A 25,187-nucleotide genomic window follows, 5' to 3' on the forward strand; every position below is an offset into this window, starting at 1 on the left:
TTAGATGATAAAGTTCTAATTGACTGTGCAGAGCCCGCTCTGTGGGTTGATGGAGAGAGAAATGCAGAGTCTTATAAAAATCAGACCCTAAAGAAAGAGCCCGTTAGAGGTTTGAGTGCTGTTTCTGTCTGGCTGCTCTTGGGTCAGAAGTAGAGAGAAGTGACAGGTTGGGATACTGAAGTGTTCTTTCATCATTTAAATGCAGGTTCTTGCACTGAATTGAGGGCTGAGGTGAGGAGACTCAAGAAATTTTTATGGAGATAATTGATTCTTCGGGTGGCATTATTTAAGAGGACACTTATCAGTAGGTTTCGTTTCCTCTTAAGATTTAAAAGTACTCAGAGCGCAGTCTAACCCTGTCTGGTAGGAGAAATGATTAAACCTTCACAATGGTAACTGCTTCACTCTTTCTTCATAATTTGGACTGTATAGTTTCGAAAAGCCCAAAGCTCATGGAAAAAAATTATTTTTATAAAACTATTTTTGTTAGAAGAGGGAACAGGACCCTTTCTCTTCTTGGGGTATGTGCTGTTGGGCCTGCCTTGTCCGCCCAGGTCTGTTTCCCATGTCCCACGCCCCCATGGTCACATCACGCTCAGTGCAGAGCCTCTGGTCTAAGAACTGTGGTGATTCCCACAGCCGCCATGGGCGGTCCAAGGAGAAAGGAGTTTGACAACACTTTCTCTTCCTCACTTCTCTGTACCATGTCATCTCCTCTCTCTCTTTCACTGAATAAAATTTCCCTGCCTTTTTTGAAATAATTTATCATCTGTCGTAATGCAAACAATAGCTGTGTAACCGTGTATCTATCACTTTACAATATAAGAATTGCCTTCAAATCTGTTATTTATTTTATAACTGCCTCTTGAAGTCTCTGGGGCCAATACTGTGACCCCCTTACTAGGGGCAGGGAAATAGAAGCCCCTGCGGTCCTCCCCGCATCTGTGAGCAATAAGTTTGCGTTCTTTCACTTCAGCGTTATTTTGAGGAATCCTGTTTGGGGGCATGGTGCTAGATCGTCTTCCTTCCTCTCCAAAAGAAGGTTAGAATCCCATTGTCTAGGCTGGAGAAAGGACCCAATCTGTCATTCTAGTCACTGACAACCCCACCTACCTGTTGTTTTCAGTTCTGTTCTTTTGTCTTTTCTCCTGGCTTTGTGCCTGTACATTTCAGGTATCAACATGATTATTGTCTACATTTCCCCTAAATATAAGGCGTGCATATCTGTTTTCAAGAAGGCTTTTTGTTCTGGCTGCATGGTGTGTAAATGCAGAAACTTTCATAGTAGAATGGCAGTCCTTTTTTAAAACATTAAAACCAATCCTGAATGGATATCTGCATGCCAGCCCTGTGCCTTAGAGGTTTAATCTCACTTAAGCAAGGAAGCCTGATGAGAAAGCAGGTTTTTTCCTCTTACCATTTGTAACCTGCCGTGGACACTGTTGCATACCTGTCCTGCACGGGGATTGAGCATTTTTGAAAAAGCTGTGGTCGAACAAGTCAATCTTAGGAAATAGAAATATGTTAGGTGAGCGGGTCAAAGCTAGAAATGAGAGGGGGAGATGCTGGGTGGGTGAGGAAAGGGAAGTTGAATGAGCCTTTTACTGTCAGAAGAAATACAGTTTCACCCTTTGTTGAACTGAGACTTGAGAAAATCTGCAGGAGAGCTTGTTGACTGCTCAGGTGAGCCGTGTGAAATCGTGGTATGCAGGACGGAATGAAAAGGGGGAAGGTGGATGCTACACACTCTAGACTGAAAAATGTGCTAACAGTCCCGGCCTCTTCCTCAGATGGTTCGCGAGTGTTTAGGGTTCAGCAAGAGCGAGTCACGGATCTCAAAACCTGAGAGAGACACTGAGCGTTCTGCAAAGCAGATGGAAGACGGAAAACGGCCTTGCAGGCATGAACAGTGGATGAATCTAATAGGGTGACAGGTAGTAGGAATAATTGGGCATCCATCCCGTGTGGTTTAAAAGGCCAAGAGTATGTGTCTGGAATTAGAGTAATAAAATTTAGCAGCAGCACATATAAAAAAAGAGATTGAGGATTAGGTTTAAATACATATGCATCTACAGTACGGTCCATATTCTGTTAGTCACTCTGTAATGCTGTTGCCTCACCACCCCCTCCAAAAAACAAAAACAAAAAACGAACAAACAAAAAACCCTAATGTAAGTGTAGGTTGCATTAAGAAAGCAAAGCCTATGTTGTAGGTGGTGATAGTCTTTTTCTACCGGTGCTGGGAAGCCTCCCTAATATTGTCACACTTACTTCTGGTCCCCACATTTTAAGAGAGAAAGCACAGAATAGACTGTGCTCAAGGGAAAGCACCCAGGATAGGAAATGTTCTGGAACTTTGCTCAACCACTGAGGAATGATGGAAGAATTGAGAAAGAGAGTGGGGATGAGCAGGGTGTCTGTGCAGATTTGACAAGAGCTAAGTCATGCATAATGAGTTTCCAGTGACTGGTGGGTTCAGGCAGAACCTGGCATTGCAGAAAGAGATTCTATACTCGTGAGAGGATTGAGCTGGCTGAACCTGAAGGCCTCTTCAACATGAAGAGTCTTATGTTCTCTTTCTAATGAAATGATCCAGTGTATATTTCTACCCTGAACGTCTCGGAGTTCACTTTTATTTTATCCTTTTCCAAATTCTCCCTAATCATGCGTATCGAGTGCTCTGCTGGGCAGTGGAGGTCTGTGATGACGTTTGCAAAAATCTGAGCAAACGGGGGGGAAAACCACTGAGTTTTTCATACGGCTAAACAGGTTAAATTTGAAAGACTGACTCTTATTCTGAGCTTCCAGCCTGGTTTTATGCTAAAATATCACTTTCATGAGATGCCAGTGCCTGAGGATACTACAGCTGGAGTCAGCAGTTGAGAATTTGGGCTCTGGTACCAGGCTGCCTGCATTTGAGTCCTGGCTCTGCACGGAGCTAGACATGTGACCTTGGGAAGACTTCGTACCTTTTCTGAGTTTCTCTTGTCTTATCTATGAAACAGGGGTGATAATAATAGTGTTGTATCTCCTAGTGTGGCTGTGAAGCCTGAAGGAGCTAATGTGCATGCAAGATGCCTAGGACAGAACCTTACACGTCACAAGTAGTCAATACAAGTTAACTGCCCGTGGCGAAAAAAAAATTATCTTTTAACATTTTCATTCAAAAGAATTCGATGTTGGCAACCTGATTTTGTTGCCTGAGATTACTTATCTGGTAAATCGAAAATCGGAGGGATACAGTTTTATATTTGGATTCAGAGAATCCCCTGCAGTTGGGCATTTGCATCCATGCCAGACGCCATTCTCTGATTCTTTTTCTATCAAATCTGTTTCTTTTGGACAAGCTCTGTTTTCATTTCGGTGCTGCACCCGTGGGGCCTGTCCTGTCACGCTGTGGTGACACCCACGAAACCATATTTCATTTCATGCATTGAAATGGAAAGATCACTGTTTATGACCCATCTCTGTGCCCTGGAATTGATTTTCATGTGTAGATGCGTAGATCGCTTGTAGATGCGATCTCATCACCTGGTCATATTTCTTTCAAGAATCGTACGGGAGCACACTGCAGACCTCTTGCTTCTTATGCTTCTGAAAATTATTTTCAGATATATGCACAGGCTCTTGCACATGTGACCCTGATCAAATCACTTGGCTTCTCTGATTCTCCAGATAGGAGCCCTCAACACCTGCCCTGATAATATCAAAGGTGTTTTTGAAGATCGGGTTAGACATTATCTGTAAAGGTATTTTACACATGAGAAAAGGCCCTGCCGACATGGGATATTAAAAATGGTTACAGTCAGGAGCTACTTTGAAGATTTATACACATATCTACTTATTTTTCAACTTTGCATTTTAGCTATAGTTGGGAAACCTCAGAGAGCTGAAATTATTTCAGTATCCAGTGAAGCAAAATGCAATTTAGTTTGTGTTTTCTATTATATCTTATATCCTTATAACTATGTGCAGCCTGTATATCACAAGTCATTAACTCGTAGCTACTTGAAAAAGGGAGATGGGTGATGCTGTTAGCCTGATTTTCACAGTGGACTTTTTAAGTGCTTATTTGGGGATTTCGCTTTTTATGTATCCTGGGCATTGTTTAACTGTGGCTAAGTGGCTTGCTAATAACTGGCACCAGGAGTTAAAACAGGATGATGGTAAACTAATGACTTAACAATTAGGATTGGTGAGAGTGAGAAGAAGCTGAACTGAAATGTGTTCTTTAGAATTAATATAACTAAAAACATTTGAAAAAAGAATGATTGCACTGTTTAAAAATTCTATGCATAAGAAATTTATTAAGCACCCATATTTGTAAGGCACTGTTCCAAGCCCTAAGGGCAGAGCAACAAGATGAGATCTGGCCTTCAGAGCGGATGTATTTGCGGGTATTGGAGGGAGGAATTGTACAGGCAATAAATAAATAAATATATGTACGTGCTTGTATATATAAATATATGTATATTACATGCACACACATATATAATACAATAAATGCTGTGAAGAGAAATAGAGAAAGATATAGAGAATGGAAAGGTAGGATTTTTTTTATTAGATTATTTTTTATTTCTAATCGTGCTAAAATAACCTAACATAAAATTTACCTTCTTAACCATTTCTAAATGTACAGTTCAGTAGCGTTCCGTACACTCAATCAATCTCTAAGACTTTTTCATTTTGCAAAACTGAAACTCCATACCCCTTCTCCCCACTTCCCCCCTGGCAACCCCCAATCTACTTTCTGTCTCTATGAGCTTGACGGCTCGAGGTCCCTCATGTAAGTGGAATCGTTCAGAATTTGTCCTTTTGTGCCTGACTTATTCACTTAGCATAACGTCTTCAAGGTTCATCCATATTGTAGCATGTGTGATTGCACCTTTGTAATTACTCTGATAATGTTGTATGGTGTATACTTAGTTTATGGGATTCTTTGTAAACCCCTTTGAGACTTTAAGCAATTGCATTGGTTTTCAATGAATAATTCTCGAAGTTTAAAAACGTTTTATCTTTCTGACTTGTGGAAATCTTGCCTCCTAGAGCAGGGGGTAATGCTGTGTTTCCAGAGAGTTCAAGTATATGCATATAAGTGCTGCATCAGGATGGTACAGCCATCCCATCAACAGACAGCCTTCTGTTTGTCAAGAATAATGAGTGAGATAAGAAATTGGAGGGTTTTTTAAAATAATGAACTATTCTTTTAAACTAGTAAGGGGAGGTAATTTTATATTTGTAGAGAGGTATATATTTGTTCCATATATGCCTAGTTAGAACCTTTTCTGTGACTGTAATAAGAACTTTGATTATGTGTTACATTAAAATGCATTTTTGTTCTACTTGGGATTTGATAAACACAGTTATAGCTACCTTGTCTATCCTACTTACAGTGACATGAGAGATGGGCCATACTTTTCATCTACTTCAAGTCACTTCACCTTCCATTGCTCTGTGGCCTGTGAGAGAGTGAATTTATGCTCAGCCTATGGTGGTGTACATTTTTGTGCATCTCCTATTCTTTGCGGTGGTGGTCGTACTGCTGCCCTAGAACAGATGTATTTGTGTAGCTCTCTCCTGCCTTTGCCACATGCTTGGATGGCCGTGGGGAATGTTCCATTAACTACAAGTTAATGTTCCGTGTTGTCTCTTACCGTATACCCTGAGACCATCTTTAACATGCTTTATGTAGCAACACATGCTGTCCTACCAGGCCTAGTCTAAATCTCACTAGATTTAGGTTAATATTGGTTTTGGAGTATTAATTCACCATGTTTGCTAAATGTGACACAGGAGTGACTTGTTTTATTTTTAATTTTTATTGGAGTACAGTTGATTTACAATGTTGTGTTAGTTTCAGGTGTACAGCAAAGTGAATCAATTATACATATACTTATATCCACTCTTTTTTAGATTCTTTTCCCATGTAGGCCATACACAGTATTGAGTAGAGTTCCCTGTGCTATATAGTAGGTTCTCATCCGTTATCTATTTTATATATAGTAATGTGTATATGTCAATCCCAATCGTTTTAAATACTCTTGAATGGGATTCGCATATGGGAAATGGAAAGTGATGGGTTTCTTGGCAACAGGGCCTTCCATGAAGCCCAAATTGCGTGATACCTGCATTCCACTGAAGGCCGACCTCTCTGTGTCTATTTATTTATTATTCTTCGTTCCTCTTGTGGGGGCAAAACAGACAGTCTGGTTGGGATGGGTCTGATCTGAATTTAAACCCTGTCAAAACTTGATTTGTGTTCTTCCTAAATCAAGGGTAGCCAGATTTTTCTGTTCTGTACAGAACTGTTGCTCGCATTGCAGTACGTCTCTGGACCCGCACGGATCACCCATGGGCACGGGGGGGCAGGTGGGAGCCCATCTAAGACCTGACAAAGGCTGAGATTCAGAATGAATACAGGCCAAGACCTCATTGGATGGAACATAATTTATTTTTCATTTAAGTTTATTTACCAGGGAAAAAAAATTAAAGTGTGGTAATTCTAATTCTAAAAGAGCTCTGCCAAAGGGCAACAGGTTTTTTTTAATGCATTTCCAACACATTAAACCATTTAATGGTTTAATGTGCCTTCCCTGGTAGCACAATGGTTAGGAATCCGCCTGCCAATAGAGGGGACACAGGTTCGAGCCCTGGTCCAGGAAGATCCCACATGCTGCAGAGCAACTAGGCCCGTGCTCCACAACTACTGAGCCTACGCTGTAGAGCCAGCGAGCCACAACTACTGAGCCTGAGTGCCACACGTTAAACCATTTCCAACACATTAAACCATTAAAACCTTTCTTTTTTTTTTAAATTTAATTTTATTTTTTATACAGCAGGTTCTTATTAGTTATGTATTTTATACATATTAGTGTATATATGTCAATCCCAATCTCCCAGTTCATCCTCCCCTCCACCCTGCTTTCCCCCCTTGGTGTCCATACATTTGTAAGAACCTTTCTTAATTATAAACATTAAAAGAGTATTAAAAAGTATCTGCCCTATTAGTCGGCAGATGTAAATACATGGCATTGGGTAGTGCATCACAATTGGGCAGAGGACAGGTGCAGAGCAGCAACGTGGCACCTTTTTTATTGTAATATATTCAGTCCCTGCCTTACAGGCTTTCGTGCCCCAGAGGCTGTAATACCCAAACCTGAAACCCTGCCCTTAAACACTGAGTCAGCACTTTCCCCGTGTCTGAGCCCTAAGGCCATGGCGGGGGAGGAGGGGGATAGGGTTAGAACTACTGGGGCAACTCTGTATGAGAGGTTTGGAAAGGCCTCTAGGAAGACCAGATAGATGGAGGTGGTTGCTTTCAGAGTCCTCGTTATCCTGCCTCTGTGACTCTTAAGTGCCCTGGTAGTTCTAGAAGGTGCCAAGCAGGCCCCTTGACGGTGAAGAGTGAGCATTGCTAACAGACTTCTAGTTGTGAGGTTGAAGCCTTTGTAGGCTGCTCCCTGTGTAGCTTTGAACGCACTGAGGAGGGAAAGAAATTTAAGAGAGAGATCCGGGGATTATCAGTCAGTGGCTGTGGCTTCCCCCGGCTGTACCTCTGATGGGCCATTTGACACTGAAGAAAATCGCAGAACCCGCCAGGCTGCATTTTGTATGTCTTATCAATGAAGCGCTTGACCAAATTCCTGGTTCTAGTGCTCGGATCCCATCAGTCTCTGTCAGAGGGGCTTTGCTGTCATAGAGGAACATCCTTGTGGTCAGGATTAGTCCCCTATTAAGTACCGACTTCAGCATGCTGAGTGAGCCTAAGGCCACCAGAAGGCTTAAGGATGCTTCTGCTTCCCACAGCAGTATCTTCTAGAAAGAGGAAGACACCCACCAAATCTTAACCTGGGCAGTTTTTAAAGAGACCCTGGGTCATCTAAATCTTTCCCCAAATCTCTTATATATTAACAAAAAAATTTAGTACTGAGAATGAAATTTTTAATTTTTATTAGAGCAAATGCCTTAGTTCCTTCTCAAACTTATGATTCAGTAGACTTCTATTTTGTGGTCTCTATGTAAGCATTTCTCATAGACTGGGCCCCCTACATAATCAATATGCACTGCTTACTTAGGTTTTTTGTTAAGACTCAGGGCATGACTGAACATTCTGAATTGCCTTTGTGAATATTTCGGACATATTCAGAGAAGACAATGTCCATTGGTTAACTTCTTTCACTTTAAAGTCTGCCTGACTTGGGGTGACTGCTGGCGCTGACACTAACAGCTAAAAAATATCTCAACAAATTACTAAACCTCGGAACCTAAGTTTCTAATAATTCTAGTCTGTTTTCTACCAATACCACCACCTTCTTCATAGCGCTGTTGGGAGAATTAAATGTGCTAAATGCATGAGAAATGGTTAGCAGAGAGCTTTGGTCACTCTGAAGTCTGAGTATTGGGTTGGCCAAAAAGTTTGTTCGGATCTTTACATACTATGTTGAGGAAAACCCAATAGGTCTGCTAGCAAATTCTGATAAAACGAATACACTTATTGCGACTGAGGATACACACTATTATGGCAAAATCTTCCAATAGGACATTTAAGCTGGTCAGATGGGTTTTGGTTGACCCACTCACCAAATTGCCTTAAGTAAAACAAAAAATAGATGTACGTCCTCAAGCTAATGTCAAAAGCTGTTGCAATATTCACTGGAACCTGGGAAAACGGTGCATTTTTGACTCTTTCCCATGTTGTTGGGAAAAAGCACAGTGACCCAAAGTCCCTGAAGGGTGGCAAAGAAATAGGATAACTTGTGAAGACTTTATTCACGTTTGAGGCATCAGTCTGCAGTGGTGGTTGCCATTATAGTGACCCAGTGAGTGTTTCTGACATGTTAGCCCTTGGAAGAGCACTGCCCCAGGCCCTAACACCTCTGAGTTTGCAGAGAGCACCCAAAGCCTGACAAGCACAGTGTGATTAGAGCAGTAAGGCAGCCTCTCACTGTGATGGAGGCATCCTGGCGGATGTCTTCCCCTTTGCCCATTTACCTGCAGACGTCAGGAAGGTATATAAGACCCTCATGGAATGAGATTGGAGGTGAGGGTCCTGATGCTGTGGATATAAGGGACTGAAGTGTGCACAGGTAAATTCTTCCCCTGTGGACTGCTTCTGAGACAGGCTGTACCTGGCTTCTGAGCCCCTGACCCAAGAGCAGAAAGAATTAGTCTCAGTATGACCTTTGTCTTCAGGACATTTCAGGAAAAGTTCACGCACCCTTAGCTCACCAGGTTCGCTCTGGGTTTGCGCCTCAAACGCAGCAAATCCAATTTCACGAATTGGGAAATAGATGGATTTTATCTTTGACCTCATAGGTCCCGTGTGCTTCTATCCATCTTGCCTAGGCAGGCTCAGATTCATCCTCCTCTTATCACACCAGCTCTCAGCTCATTTGTCCTCTTTAATGTGGATGGATAACTCATTGGAACACATTCAGTGGCATTTGGGCTCCGATTAGAACTTGCCTGCTTCATCTGTAAGGATAATGTCGCTCCCGTTGTTACAAACTAAATTAAAAAGAAGTAAAATAAATGAGAGCTAAAACTTGCAGAGTGATAACAACAGATTATGAAAGCTTGATGATATGTCACAATTTTAGTTTATGAGGGTTAACCACATTCCTGTGTTTGGGTAATATTGTTATAAATTAATTTTAAGAATACAAAGAACCGGTAATTGCATTACCTATTAGAATAAATTTTGAGTGAATAGAAAGCTTTAAAAATGAATAATACATATAAATGAAATTAAAACTACAAATAGCAGAAATTTTATTAGGAAGTATGGTTATACCTATTATTAAAATAAGAAAGATAATAGAACAGTTTGAGATCAAGATTGCTGATCTTCCATCCATGTTATTACCTTTGTAGAATGAGTAATGTAAGTAATATAACTACTCAGGTAAAATATTTCTATTGACCAAATAGCAATATTTCCTTCTTACAGATCTAGACAAGTGACTATAGAGATGGATTTATAGCTGGCATTGAAAACTCTTCCTAGCATATATTAACAGTAGAAAAGATACAGGTATTAACATATATTTCCGTTAGGTGTTATATATTGTTACATATTTACTATTCTTTAGCTAGACTATATTGCTCTTAAGTTGGATCATGAATTCATCATACATAACATTTTATTTGTTAATGTTTGTAGCTTGTTGATCTATTTTAATTACTGAATTCATAGGTACCATATAAGAAGGCAAAAATTATGGAAATATATAGTGAAGAAGGTCATAGATTTCCTCATCTTTCTTGCACTACCTTTCTTGGGGATAATACTTGGGTGTTTATCTTTGCACATCTCTCTCTATGCCCATTTAGACATATAAATATCAATCTGTGTCCCAAGTCTCTTACTTACTAGTTCTAACGTGATATCATATTGTACGTAAGGTTCTGCAGTTTGATTTCACATCAGTCAGTACTCTCTGAACATCTCTTTAGTGGCTGGAGTCCAGTGCAATACTTAGATATCTTTAACTCACTCTTAGTAGTAGCGACTTATTATTATGAAATATGGATACCCTAATTATTCAGCCCTTTGCCCTTTTTTTTTACATCTTTATTGGAGTATAATTGCTTTACAATGGTGTGTTAGTTTCTGCTTTATAACAAAGTGAATCAGTTATACATATATTCCCATATCTCTTCCCTCTTGCATCTCCCTCCCTCCCAATCCCACGCTTCTAGGTGGTCACAAAGCACCGAGCTGATCTCCCTGTGCTATGCGGCCGCTTCCCACTAGCTATCTATTTTACATTTGGTAGTGTATATATGTCCATGCCACTCTCTCGCTTTGTCACAGCTTACCCTTCCCCCTCCTCATATCCTCAAGTCCATTCTCTAGTAGGTCTGTGTCTTTATTCCTGTCTTACCCCTAGGTTCTTCATGACATTTTTTTTCTTAAATTCCATATATATGTGTTAGCATACAATATTTGTCTTTCTCCTTCTGACTTACTTCACTCTGTATGACAGACTCTAGGTGCATCCACCTCATTACAAACAGCTCAATTTCGTTTCTTTTTATGGCTGAGTAATATTCCATTGTATATATGTGCCACATCTTCTTTATCCATTCATCCGATGATGGACACTTAGGTTGTTTCCATCTCCTGGCTATTGTAAATAGAGCTTCAATGAACATTTTGATACATGACTCTTTTTGAATTATGGTTTTCTCAGGGTATATTCCCAGTAGTGGGACTGCTGGGTCATATGGTAGTTCTATTTGTAGTTTTTTAAGGAACCTCCATACTGTTCTCCATAGTGGCTGTACCAATTCGCATTCCCACCAGCAGTGCAAGTGTTCCCTTTTCTCCACACCCTCTCCAGCATTTATTGTTTCTAGATTTTTTGATGACGGCCATTCTGACAGGTGTGAGATGATATCTCATTGTAGTTTTGATTTGCATTTCTCTAATGATTAATGATGTTGAGCATTCTTTCATGTGTTTGTTGGCAGCCTGTATATCTTCTTTGGAGATATGTCTATTTAGGTCTTCTGCCCACTTTTGGATTGGGTTGTTTGTTTTTTTGTTATTGAGCTGCATGAGCTGCTTATACATTTGGGAGATTAATCCTTTGTCAGTTACTTCATTTGCAAATATTTTCTCCCATTCTGAGGGTTGCCTTTTGGTCTTGTTTATGGTTTCCTTTGCTGTGCAAAAGCTTTGAAGTTTCATTAGGTTCCATTTGTTTATTTTTGTTTTTATTTCCATTTCTCTAGGAGGTGGGTCAAAAAGGATCTTGCTGTGATTTATGTCACAGAGTGTTCTGCCTAAGTTTTCCTCTAAGAGTTTGATAGTTTCTGGCCTTACATTTAGGTCTTTAATCCATTTTGAGCTTATTTTTGTGTATGGTGTTAGAGAGTGATCTAATCTCATACTTTTACATGTACCTGTCCAGTTTTCCCAGCACCACTTATTGAAGAGGCTGTCCTTTCTCCACTGTACATTCCTGCCTCCTTTATCAAAGATAAGGTGACCATATGTGTGTGGGTTTATCTCTGGGCTTTCTATCCTGTTCCATTGATCTATATTTCTGTTTTTGTGCCAGTACCATACTGTCTTGATTACTGTAGCTTTGTAGTATAGTCTGAAATCAGGGAGCCTGATTCCTCCAGCTCCGTGTTTCGTTCTCAAGATTGCTTTGGTTATTCAGGGTCTTTTGTGTTGCCATACAAATTGTGAAATTTTTTGTTCTAGTTCTGTGAAAAATGCCAGTGGTAGTTTGATAGGGATTGCATTGAATCTGTAGATTGCTTTGGGTAATAGAGTCATTTTCACAATGTTGATTCTTCCAATCCAAGAACATGGTATATCTCTCCATCTATTTGTATCCTCTTTAATTTCTTTCATCAGTGTCTTATAATTTTCTGCATACAGGTCTTTTGTCTCCTTAGGTAGGTTTATTCCTAGATATTTTATTCTTTTTGTTGCAGTGGTAAACGGGAGTGTTTTCTTGATTTCACTTTCAGATTTTTCATCATTAGTGTATAGGAATGCCAGAGATTTCTGTGCATAAATTTTGTATCCTGCTACTTTATGAAATTCATTGATTAGCTCTAGTAGTTTTCTGGTAGCATCTTTAGGATTCTCTATGTATAGTATCATGTCATCTACAAACAGTGACAGCTTTACTTCTTCTTTTCCGATTTGTATTCCTTTTATTTCCTTTTCTTCTCTGATTGCTGTGGCTAAAACTTCCAAAACTATGTTGAATAAGAGTGGTGAGAGTGGGCAACCTTGTCTTGTTCCTGATCTTAGTGGAAATGCTTTCAGTTTTTCACCAATGAGAACGATGTTGGCTGTGGGTTTGTCATATATGGCCTTTATTATGTTGAGGTAAGTACCCTCTATGCCCACTTTCTGAAGGGTTTTTATGATAAATGGGTGTTGAATTTTGTCGAAAGCTTTTTCTGCATCTATTGAGATGATCATATGGTTTTTCTCCTTCAATTTGTTAATATGGTGTATCACATTGATTGATGTGCGTATATTGAAGAATCCTTGCATTCCTGGGCTAAACCCCACCTGAGCATGGTGTATGATCCTTTTAATGTGCTGCTGGATTCTGTTTGCTAGTATTTTGTTGAGGATTTTTGCATCTATGTTCCTCAGAGATATTGGCCTGTAGTTTTCTTTTTTTGTGACATCTTTGTCTGGTTTTGGTATCAGGGTGATGGTGGCCTCGTAGAATGAGTTTGGCAGTGTTCCTCCCTCTGCTATATTTTGGAAGAGTTTGAGAAGCACAGGTGTTAGCTCTTCTCTAAATGTTTGATAGAATTCACCTGTGAAGCCATCTGGTCCTGGGCTTTTGTTTGTTGGAAGTTTTTTAATCACAGTTTCAATTTCAGTGCTTGTGATTGGTCTGTTTATATTTTCTGTTTCTTTCTGGTTCAGTCTTGGAAGGTTTTGCTTTTCTAAGGATTTGTCCATTTCTTCCAGGTTTTCCATTTTTTTAGCATAGAGTTGCTTGTTGTAACCTCTCATGATCCTTAGTATTTCTGCAGTGTCAGTTGTTACTTCTCCTTTTTCATTTCTAATTCTGTTGACTTGAGTCTTCTCCCTTTTTTTCTTGATGAGTCTGGCTAATGGTTTATCAATTTTGTTTATCTTCTCAAAGACCCAGCTTTTAGTTTTATTGATCTTTGCTATCGTTTCCTTCATTTCTTTTTCATTTATTTCTAATCTGATCTTTATGATTTCTTTCCTTCTGCTAACTTTGGGGTTTCTTGTTCTTCCTTCTCTAATTGCTTTCGGTGTAAGTTTAGGTTGTTTATTTGAGATGTTTCTTGAGGTAGGATTGTATTGCTATAAACTTCCCTCTTAGAACTGCTTTTGCTGCATCCCGTAGGTTTTGGTTGACCTTATTTTTAATCATCATATTATCTATTTCTATCTTTAGGATGCTATTACAATCTTTTCCTTTTCAATTTTTAGGAGTCTTTTATATAGTAGGGTTATTAACTACTTGTCTGTTATATGTTTTCTAAATATTTTCCCTCATTCTGCCATTTGTCTTTTGACTTTATTCATGATACATTTTGTTGAAGAGAAATGTTTACATTTTGTATAGTTAAATCTGTCAATCATAGCCTTTAGAACTATCCATATATCTTAATATATGATTAAATTATCACTAGAATTTAAATCAATCCAAATATATTTATTCTAGGTAGATGGTGAGATATGCAGTCACTTTTACTAATCAAACTGTTATTTTTCCAGTGGCTTGTTTTCCAGTCTTGTTTTAGAAGGTACTTCCACATTTTCTTTGAATATTTTAAAGATCGTTAATTTTCATACTTCAGTCTTCAACCAGTGAAATTCTGGTCCAAAAGACATTCAAAGAAGACCACAGGGCTGGGGAGGCTTCTGGAAAAGGTTCCTTTGCTCTTTAATGGTGTACAAGGAGAAAGAGTCCTTTTTCACCTTTGGATGTTATGTGATGTGGCATCCAGGAATGCAGCAGGCATCAAACAACCCCAGGGGAACCAGCTAAAAGGACAGCCAGTGGGAAAGCTGAGTAGACATAACTGAGTTAAAATACCCTCCACACCTCATTTTGGTTCCCCCCTCCCTATCGTCCCTCTCTTCCTCCTTTCCTTCCTTTATTCAACAACTATTTATGGAGACGTTCTTATTTGATAAACACTCTCCTAGGCATGGAGGACACAGTGGTAAAACACATGAGCACTGGCCCTCATGGACACAGTTTTAATCTATAAAGTCGTCCATTTGTTTTGCAGCACATGCACATATTTATCTGGAGGAAAGCTTGCAGAGAGTCCCAGGATAGCTGTAGGGAGGAGGTTCTAAAAGGAAACATAAACATTAGGGCACAGAGGAACTTTAGAAATAAATTGTTTTAATCAGGATGCTTTGGGCTGCAAGTAACATAAAGCCTGCTCATACAAACTAATCAAAAAGGAAATGTATCAACTTGGAGTAAGAGGAAGCCCATAGATAAGTCACACTTTGCAGTTTGTTGATTTAGTGGCTCAGTAATATTACCAGGGACATGAGATCCTTCCAAACCTCTTCTGTGTCAGCTCCAACCGAAAGATGGTCCTCTTCATGGCCATGAGGAAAACATGCTTTGTTCATAGCTGTTGGAGGGGGAGAGAACCTTTCCCAAACCTAGAATATAACTCCTTTCTTTCAATCTGTTAGGCCAACTTAGGACCAATAATAACAACCAGTATATTTTTTTTGAGCTGATTTACTTAGTGTCCTTATTCTCAAATGTTAATGTACTTTGATGATGTTGGTGGTATACATCAGAATCACCTGGAAGGCTTTTAAAAGATTGCTGGATCCCACTCCAGAGTTTATGATTCAGTAGGTTTGGGGTTGGGCTCAGCAAGTTACATTTCTACCAAATTCCCAAGTGATGCTGAGTTGCTGGTTGAGACTGACTTGGAGCAATAAAGATGCAGTCTTGCACTAGACACCTATTAGAATGTCCAAAATCCAGAACACTGACACCACCACCTGCTGGTGAGGATGTGGAGCAACAGGAACTCTCATTCAGTGCTGATGGGAATGCAAAATGGTGCAGCCACTCTGGAAGACAGCTCCACACTTTCTTACAAAACTAGAAGTATATTACCACACAATCCAGCAGGAGTGCTCATTGATATTTACCCAAAGAAGTGATAAACTTATGTCCACCCAAAAACCCGCCCAAGGATGTTTATAGCAGCTTTATTCATAGTTCCAAAACTTGGAAGCAACCAGGATCTCCCTTGGTAGGTGATTGGACAAATAACCTGTAGTCCATCCAGGCAAGTGAATATTATTCAGCGCTAAAGAGAAATGAGCTATCAAATCATGAAAATATATGAAGGAAATTTAAATGCATATTACCAAGTGAAGGTAGCTAATATGGAAAGGCTACGTATGTACAATTCCTACTGTGTGACATTCTAGAAAAGGCAAAACTATGGAGACAGTAAAAAGATCAGTGGTTGCCAGGAGGTAGAAGGGAGGGAGTGATGAGGAGGCAGAACAGAGGGGATTTTTTTTCATTTTTTAATATTTTTATTTATTTTTATTTTTCTTTTTTTTTACATTTTTATTGGAGTATAATTGCTTTACAATGGTACACTACCAAACGTAAAATAGATAGCTAGTGGGAAGCAGCCGCATAGCACAGGGAGACCAGCTCGGTGCTTTGTGACCACCTAGAGGGGTGGGATAGGGAGGGTGGGAGGGAGGGAGATGCCAAGGGGATTTTTAGGGCAGTAGAAATATTCTGTATGATACTGTAATGGTGGGTACATGCCACTGTACATTTGTCCAAACCCATAGCAAGTAGGACACGAACAGTGAACCCTAATGTAAACTGTGGACTCTGGGTGATAATGTCCTGTTCATGTAGGTTCATCAGTGGCAACAAATGTCCCATCTGGTGGGGTAAGTTGATAATGGGCAGGCTGTGCTTGTATAGGGCAAGAGGTATATGGGAAAGCTCTGTACTTGCTGCCTAAATTTTGCTGTGAGTCTAAAACTGCTCCAAAATAAAAGAAAGAAAAAGATATATGCTTGGGTCTATGGATGGGATGAACCATACCTAAGCTACAAGGTGTGGAGAACTAAATAACTATTGAAAAATTGGGTAAGGTTTATTCCCGATCTTGAATAAATGTGTTCAAGGTTGTTAGTACTCTGTATGAATCAAAATTGAGATCTGCAAAGAAACTTGCTTTTTATTTTTATTTTTTTAAGATGATTGATTTTTAGCAGGATACTAGTAGAATTCACCCTTGGGATCAGTTGGAAATCTATTCTTCATACTGAGTGTGTCTCTAACCTTGACTCCACTTATAATGAGAGAAATGTATAACACCTGAATTGTTTAGAGGATGTTGGGATGCCGTTCTCCATAGGTTTCTCACGCTTCTGCACATTTTGCCAGTGGAAGCACTGATGGTCTTTGTTCTGGGCTATCTTTTTAAGGATGCTGGTATAGCGAACAGCTGCGGGAGACAGAGGCAGCGCCTGCTCCTGAAGCAGAGGGCAGGCTGTCTTCCTGTTCAGTATAATAAATGCCTCTCTCTGGAGCAAAGGACAAACAGGTGTGCTTATAGCCAAGTAAGAGATTTGGATTCCCTGATCTCAGGGTCCCTCAGGCGTAACAGAAACCTACTGCGTGGGTAGCACGGCCTGGCCCCTCACTGTTGCCCTCATGGAACTTTGGGGGCAAGGGGTGATGAGAGAAGCTTGAAGCTCATGCCACTTGTCAGTAATGAAGTCCTTCATCTCTGACCCAAGAATCTCATGTCTTCTGCTAACGTACATGAAACTGGGGCAGGCAACTCGTTAATTTGAAAGTTGGGTAAAGTCTCAGACCCTTCAAAGTTCTTGATAGTATGTACTTAGAAGAAAAAAAAGTTAGTTCTTTATAATGTCATCTGACTTCTACCTTTTGATGAGTAGGAAGTTGAGACCTGGATAAGCGAAGCGACTTAACACAAGCGCACAGTGAATCTATTTACGCAAGTGCACCACCAGTCTGTTTGCACAAGTGCACAGTTGCAGAAGCTGCTTTCAGAGCCAGCCCTTGGGTCAATCAGCTCACTCTGCTTTGCCCCTCACCACAAAATGGGGCTCTGTGAGCACAGCCCACAGCCCGGGTTTAGAGTTGATTTAAGGATGTAATGAGACAATAAGAATTTCTCATTTCAAGAGAGAACCAGATAGAGTTGACGTAAGCTGAGTGAGGTGGTTAGTTGTATAGAGTGCAGAGCTGTAACCTGACAGGGTGATTCAGCACTAAGAGATGCTTGGAGGAGTAAAAGATCATTATCAGCCAGGCTCACTGAGCTCTAACCCTTCTGAGAACTACAAAGTCAGATCAGTTGGCCTTCCCTGTTATTTCTTGATTTCTGTGTTTGCTGATTGCTGCCATTCTGAGGCCGGGTGCTGATGTATTTTACATTATAAAGTGGGGCTCTGTTCGACCCACAGGTATTAAATATGCCTCATAGCTGGTAGGGTATGCAGACTTAGCAAGGTGGTCCTATTGAAGGTTTTTGCCCTCAGTTAAGCTCTGGCACATTAGCAAGGCCATTCTGCTCACTTATTAGGTGTATGTTGGTATAGCTCGTCTTGTTTTTACATGGTAGCATGTATCTTTTTCTCTTTTGAAAGAATTTCTTTGTAGTACTACTTTGTAGTAGAAATCGTAACTCTTCTATATTTTATCAATAGTATTCCTGACCCTTCTAGCATACCGATCACATCTCAGCTTCAGTTATTATAAAAGGTTGATATTATAATAAGGTTAGGATTTTGACTGTTATAAAGGGTCTATAAGCAGATGACACAGTCATCTTTCATATAAATTCCAATATGGTTTCATAATTTTTTGAAAACAAAGACACATCTCTCCACCTCAGAACTGCCTATAGCTACTTTTTAAAAACAAAGCTTCACCATGGAAGCTGACAGAACGTGGCCCTGGGCTCTGCACCTGGGTTTTCACTGAGCCCCAGGCCCGTGGCAGAGAAAAGAATGTTATCTGGGTGACCTGTCTATAAGCTGGTTATTGATTCCACCGTGGTATTGAAGCTCTCGCCGTAGCCAGAGTGAAAACAAAAGTGAGGCCAGAGAGGTGATTTCTGCGGATGATCTGGATCCAACAAACAGAGGAAATCATTGACAGGCCCTGCCACCGTTGTAGCTTCCTTCTCTGGCCACCTTTGTCTAACTCTAAGTATATAAAACACACAAACGTTCCAAGAACCGCACAACTTCTGAGAATGATTTCTAAAGAAATCAGTAATAGAGGTCACTATATTTTAACTTACTAGGGATTTGGAAAGCAGAAATTCCAACAGTTAGCAATTACAATTCTTCCTAATAAGTTCACCACTTGGGCACCATTGGAAACATTTAAATAACAGGTTCAGAAAGGTAAACCTAAGCTAGTCTTTTGGACAGATTATGAATCTATGGTATTTCATTTGAGACAGATAGCTAACATGTTACGTGATGTGTTTATTAGTTCAAATGAAAAATATTTATGTTAAACCTTCTTTTTCCAAAGAAAGTGTAGAGCCTATATTTGCACTACTTATCTTTTTTCAGCAGTTTATGCTCAGAAAATGATATCATTTCAAATAATAGTAGCAGAAATGAAATATAAAATTAAAAAGGAGAATGGGAAATCACAGGCTCCAGGGTCTTGGTGCTGTGGTTAGTGTCCCCTTGTCACCTTGCAGCAGCTGGCACAGGGAACGCTGTGATGGGGATTTAGGAGGTGTCAAATGGGCTGCACTGGCATTTCAGTTGAAGCAGCTTTGGACCCATTTCCTCTTCCAGGTGGAGGAAGACTGCAGGGTGGGGGACCAGGTCTTCCACCCTGGAGCCATCACTCCTGGGAGTGTGCCTGCGTCCCCACGTCCCTGTCCTCAGCCAGCTTGGAGGGAGCTCCACGGTGCTGCCACCCCACCTGGATGCCCTGGGCACCTTCAACTCTGCTTCCCTAAAACACTGAGCATCTTCCTCTTCCCCCCCAGCCTTTTCTCTCTTACCTCTCCCCCCAGATAAATGTTCCTCTGCCCATGTCCCTTAGTTCAGTAAATAATTCCATGAACTGCCCACTCCTTCCAGCCAGAAACCTATGACTCACCCTTGGCTCTGCACCCCCTACACCGAACCACTCAGTACATCCTACCCATTCTTGGTCCTAAATGCCCCGGGTCCAGGAGGTCTGTCTGGGTTATGTGCGCAGCGGCTGCGCTGGCCTCAGTCGCCCCAGCCGCACTCCGGCGCTCCGTGCATCCTTCCTGTTCATCAGCCTAGGTGCCCTTTGCTCCCCTCCAGGGCTGCTCTATCCTGTAGTCAGAGACCTCACTGAAGTGCAGTGTGATCATACCAAGTCTAAGCAAAAGTAGGAAGACGGCAAAATACAACCTCACCCTGCAGCCGCCCAGCTCCCCCGGCCCTTCCAGGCCTCGTCTCTCTCCATCAGCCCTCACATGTTGTGCGTTGGTCTTTCTCCGCTCTGGGAAGGCAGGGCGTTTTGTCCTTCGCCTTGGCCATGCGGGGCCATTGGAGGCACTCGGGGAACAGGAGTGAAGACCAGCCGGCTCCCGGGACCCCACCCTCGGGCTCTGTCCTCCTCTCCGTCAGCTCCCCTGGCTCGTGCTGCCTCCGTTTCCGCCCTGTTGTACTTTGTTCATTTACCAAATGCTGCTCCTTCCTGCCAGGAAGGACCATGGGGGAGGTGCCCCCGCCCCCACCTCTCCTGCAGGTCCCTTCCCCAGGGCCTTGCCCTGAGCTCTGGGCTCTGGGAGAGGGAACCGTGCATTCCCGTAGGGTTCCTTTTTTTTTTTTTTTTTTTTTTTTTTTGAGGTACGCGGGCCTCTCACTGTTGTGGCCTCTCCCGTTGCGGAGCACAGGCTCCGGACGCGCAGGCTCAGCGGCCGTGGCTCACGGGCCCAGCCGCTCCGCGGCATGTGGGATCTTCCCGGACCGGGGCACGAACCCGTGTCCCCTGCATCGGCAGGCGGACTCTCAACCACTGCGCCACCAGGGAAGGCCCCGTAGGGTTACTTTTTAACCGTCTGAGCTCTCGGCAACACGGGAAGCCTCACATCTCCGGGCCTAGCGTCGGTCTTGTTCGCTGATGGACACACAGCACCTGCCCAGTGTGGGCTCTCAACAGATACTTAGTGGATGAATCCGTGTCGTTCAGAGTCTGCGTTGACATCTAATGAGCAGCAAGTGATAAGGTTTTTCACCAAAGGAGCAGTTACATCAGTCAGAGTGTGAGGCTATCAGTCTGATACCCACCTGTTCCTCTGTCTGGTACAGCATCCTGTTCCTCCTGTACTGACCCCCTGAGCTGCCAGAGGGCCTCCAAGGAGCAGCTGCCCTGCACCAGCGCTTGAGTGCCAACGAGGGTCAAGTACATAGAGAGTTCCCTGTGCGGGGGTTAGAATCAGAGGCTTTAGGGAGGCCTGTGGGGTCTCTATGTTCAGGACCCCCGCCGCTGGCCAGCTCCTCCCCGGAAGCTTACATTTCGGTCACCTTGGACCTTGCCCCCCTCCCCGAGCACATCATCGAGGCCTTCTCTGTCACACCGCCGTGCCTTCTCACATGTTGTTCCCTAGCTCAGAAATGCCCTTCCTCCTCTTGTCTACTTGTCAACCGCTTAGCTCCTCCCCTGAGTACAGGAACCATGAGGCCTGCTCCATGCCCCATGCAGCCAGTGCCCCATCCCCGTCCGGCGAGAAGACACTGACCGTGTCTTTATGATGGCGTTTATCTCAGGCCCTCAAGACTCGCTCTCTGTCTCTGGCTCCGTTGTGACTCTGTCGGAGAAAGAAGACAAACTCAGACTGAGTTCTTTTCACCCTGTGTGCACCAGTGCCCGGCACACACGGGCAGCCCACAAATGTTTTGCACGTTGAAAGAAAGGCTCCTGCTTCCTCTCATCCCTTCTAGGTCAGGCTCCTTTCTCCGTTTAACACGTTCTCCCGTCTTCTTTGGCACTGACCTCCTTGGAGGAAAGAATCTGTGGAAGGTCATTATCAAGTTATCTCAGTGCTTACTTAATGTGTGTTTAGCTGCCTTACTGTCACATAAAAACGTGTGGCCATAAAATAAAGTAATAAAACTCTCAATAAAAGCTCCACTTCCACTCACTATTTAATGCCAAAGAGCAAGAGACATTTGAGATTTTCATCTGTAGTAGTAAATCGGCATCATCAAGGTTGGTAGGCAATTTGCCTTGAAATATTGTTAACTTGATGAATAAAAATGGATATTGTTAGAATAGAAAGCAGTGTGTTTCATTGTTCCTTAAATGGCTCCAAATAAGGTCAGGATATGAAGGAACCCCACACCATGGGGCCAGGTGTGGGGCCACCAAGTGTTTTTAAACAAAGAAACGTGGTCACTGAAGAATCAGGAGAGATGCCCCACCGACATCATCTTTAGTGCACTGTCATTTATAAGCTACTTCCACATCCATTTTCTTACCTCATCCCCTAAATGAGTGTGAGGTGGATAACAGTATCCTCATTTTCCAAATCAGGAAGCTAAGGGTCTGGGAGGTCAAAGGTCACACAAAACGTGGCTACAGTTCCATGTGTGTCTGACTCCGAACCGTGTTCTTCCTGTCATGGCACAGCTGCTTCATGGCTAGGGGACTAAAAAATTCAAATTGATGCAAACATAGAGACTCTTTAGAAAATACACCATCATGCTTACCGTCCAAAGAGTTAACTTCCCATAGTGTCCAGGGGCCAGGTCGGCTCCAGAATACTTGTAGCCCTTCCACCGTCCCAAGGAGGGTGTGGATGCCAAAGAAAGTTCGTTCAGAGTCTGAGATTCTTTCCTAAGGACGTCAGCCCATTGTCCCTGATGGTATAGAACTTTCGGAATTCACGGGAAAGTAAACCTTTATTCCCAAATTATACTTTGAAGTCGGAAGATAAAAGGAGAGCTGTCTCAGGCCCAGTGCTCAAATAGAGGGGCTGAAGACTATTTTCAAATTCTAGAGACCTTATCAGAATTTTAAGTGAATCCCTCTAGTTCAAGTCCTTAGTACCATGAAACAGGGTTTAAAGCAGCTTAGCTCAGCCTAACACACACGGAATTAAAGCCTTTGGTAGGGTTTTGAAATGTGTTTTCATTTTCTCAGGAAAGAGAAAAGCAGATTGCTGACTTTCATGTACCTGGTTGCCTAGAAAGGTTTTCTGTTCTGTAGTTCAGGGCCATTCTTAGAGCAACACAGAGAAGCACAATGGCACTTATTTACGTCTGTGATGGCCGGCCCTGGCCAAGCAGCATTTCCGATCGCTTCGTGTGCCAGGAGGAGCTGGTGGGGTGGGCTTAGGAAGCTCAGGCCCAACATCAAGAACAGCAGACACGCATCCCCAGCCAAGGCCCCTGCATGAAGCTGGTTTGTTAGAGGTTCAGCGGCAGTGGCAGGGACTAGAGTTAACTCAGCATCAGTAAAGCCGTAGAGGGTAGGTGTGGACTGGGATGGTCCAAAATGAACAAATATTATTAAATTTGGAAAACAGCTTTATACACAGTCATTTATAGCGGTCTTCTGAGTTGGTGTTATGGGCTGAATTGCCTTCTCCCAAAATTTATGTGTTGAAGTCCTAACCCCCAGTCTTCAGAATGCCAAATGGTATTTGAAGAAGGGTCTTTAAGGAAGTAAGGTAAAACAAGACCATTAGGTTGGGCCCTGACCCAATATGACTGGTGTCCCTATAAGAAGAGGGGAGATTAGGACACAGACACACACAGAGGGATGACCATGTGGGGACCCAGGGAGAAGACAGCCATTCACAGGCCCAGGAGAGAGGCCTCAGGAGAAACCAGCACTGCTGACACCTTGATCTTAGACTTTCCAGCCTCCAGGACTGTGAGAAAATACGTTTCAGGCCACCCCGTCTGTGGTACTTTACTATGGCAGCCCTAGAAATCAAATATAGTTAGTCACCCCAAGGTGGAGACTATCTAAACACAGCTCTCTCAAGCTACAGCTGTACTCCCAAATCTACCTTTATTTCCCTCCTCCTTATAGTACGCCGCTGGAGAAGTGTGTACAGTTTTGTGGAAGCCCTCGTTCCGCTGTGTTTAAATATGGTTTTGTGAGGATTATTCTTTCATTATAATTAGAGGAGAGTTGAGGCAGCTGTTAGTAGGAGCACCCGCTGAAACTGGCTAAGCCACTGCCAAAGGCCCAAGGGAGAAATATTTGCTGTCTTTAATTGTTCTTAAATTATTAATAGCATAAGCTCTCACTTCAGAACACTTCATGTGTAAGGGACGTGAACGTCCGTGATTGGGGAAAAGGAGCACGATTGTTCCTCGGCGGCCTCCTGGCCATTTCATCACGTAGCTGATTTCAGCGAGCAGAGGATAAACCCTACAGCCAACAGCTATGTCAATGATTCTCCAGGGACAAAGGGTGGAGAGGGGGGTCCACAGGACCCCCAGGCACAGCAAGGGCTGGTGTTGAAATCAACCCAGGTGATGTTTTGATTTCGATTTTACCTGGTTTAGATAAACCCACGAAAAGCAAGTGCATTGAACGCCCTTGTTACTATAGTACTATCTCATTTTAAAAACATATCATAAAAATTAAAAAGCAACATTTTCAGGCTCAACATTGCTATGATTGGTCTCTTTTTGTTCACAGTGCCTATTAATTTATTTTGAAATTTTAAGTAAACAAAAACTTTTCACCCTTCTTTAATGTCCAGAAAAGCAAATAGGTATTTGAAAATAAAAATGATTTGGAAAGGGCTTCCCAGGTGGTGCAGTGGTTGAGAGTCCGCCTGCCGATGCAGGGGACACGGGTTCGTGTCCTTCGTAGATCACCTTGACCCAGGATCAGTAAACTACAGTTCATGGGCCAAAGCCAGGCTGCCTCCTAACTTTGTATGGTCTGAGAATCATGTAGTGGTTGAAAAAAAAATCAAGAAGACAATGACATTTTGTGACACATGAAATTATATGAATTCAAACTCCAGTGTCCATAAATAAAGTTTGATCAGAACACAGTCCTGCTCACTCTTTTACGTATTGTCGGTCTTTGGGCTTTAAAGGCCAAATTGAGTAGTTGCGACAGAAACTGGTCCACAGAGCCTAAAATTTGTACGCTCTGGCCCCATACAGTGAACGTTTGCCCAGCCCTGACCTTGAGCAAGTGGATGAACCAGGCAAGGCCTTAGTTTCCTAATGCAGCAAATGGAATTAGAAATCATTTCTCCTCGTTGGGCTGCAGTGAAGCCTAATTAGATGGTGAATGCAGAGCCCCTGGTTTCTCTGAATCACAGTAGACACACAGCCACCGGTAACAGGATTTTTGTTTGGTGGTCATTATGTTTATTATTATAATTTCGGTGAACAGCCAGCTGAGAGGGCAGTGTTAACTGATGGAGCTAACTTAACCTAACGGCAAATAAAGTACCGGGAAACAATGAATGTCGTCTAGTAGCATGCCAGAGGCCAGCGGGCTCTGCTGAAATCTGAGCTTGTCTCGCTTACCTGTCGCTGCTATTACCCTCAGAATTCCCCTCCTGACCCATCTTAACCCAGAAATTTCTTTACCATGTGTATCAATCTTCAGTTCTTAACACAAATTAAAATCTAAGCATGATTTCCCTTGTGTCGGACTTGTAAGAACAATGTGTTT

The 25,187-nt window shown here is 42.2% G+C and overlaps 1 protein-coding gene across 1 annotated transcript in view; it reads left to right on the forward strand.

Moving 5' to 3' along the window:
• The window catches only part of PTPRM (protein tyrosine phosphatase receptor type M), a 753,002-nt gene that overhangs the window by 338,145 nt on the left and 389,670 nt on the right, over positions 1–25,187 (forward strand). The window lies entirely within an intron of this gene.

This window comes from Monodon monoceros, unplaced genomic scaffold, assembly GCF_005190385.1.
Source record: "Monodon monoceros isolate NGI ecotype Baffin Bay Population unplaced genomic scaffold, NGI_Narwhal_1 Super_Scaffold_1, whole genome shotgun sequence".
In the NCBI taxonomy this organism is placed as follows: domain Eukaryota; kingdom Metazoa; phylum Chordata; class Mammalia; order Artiodactyla; family Monodontidae; genus Monodon; species Monodon monoceros.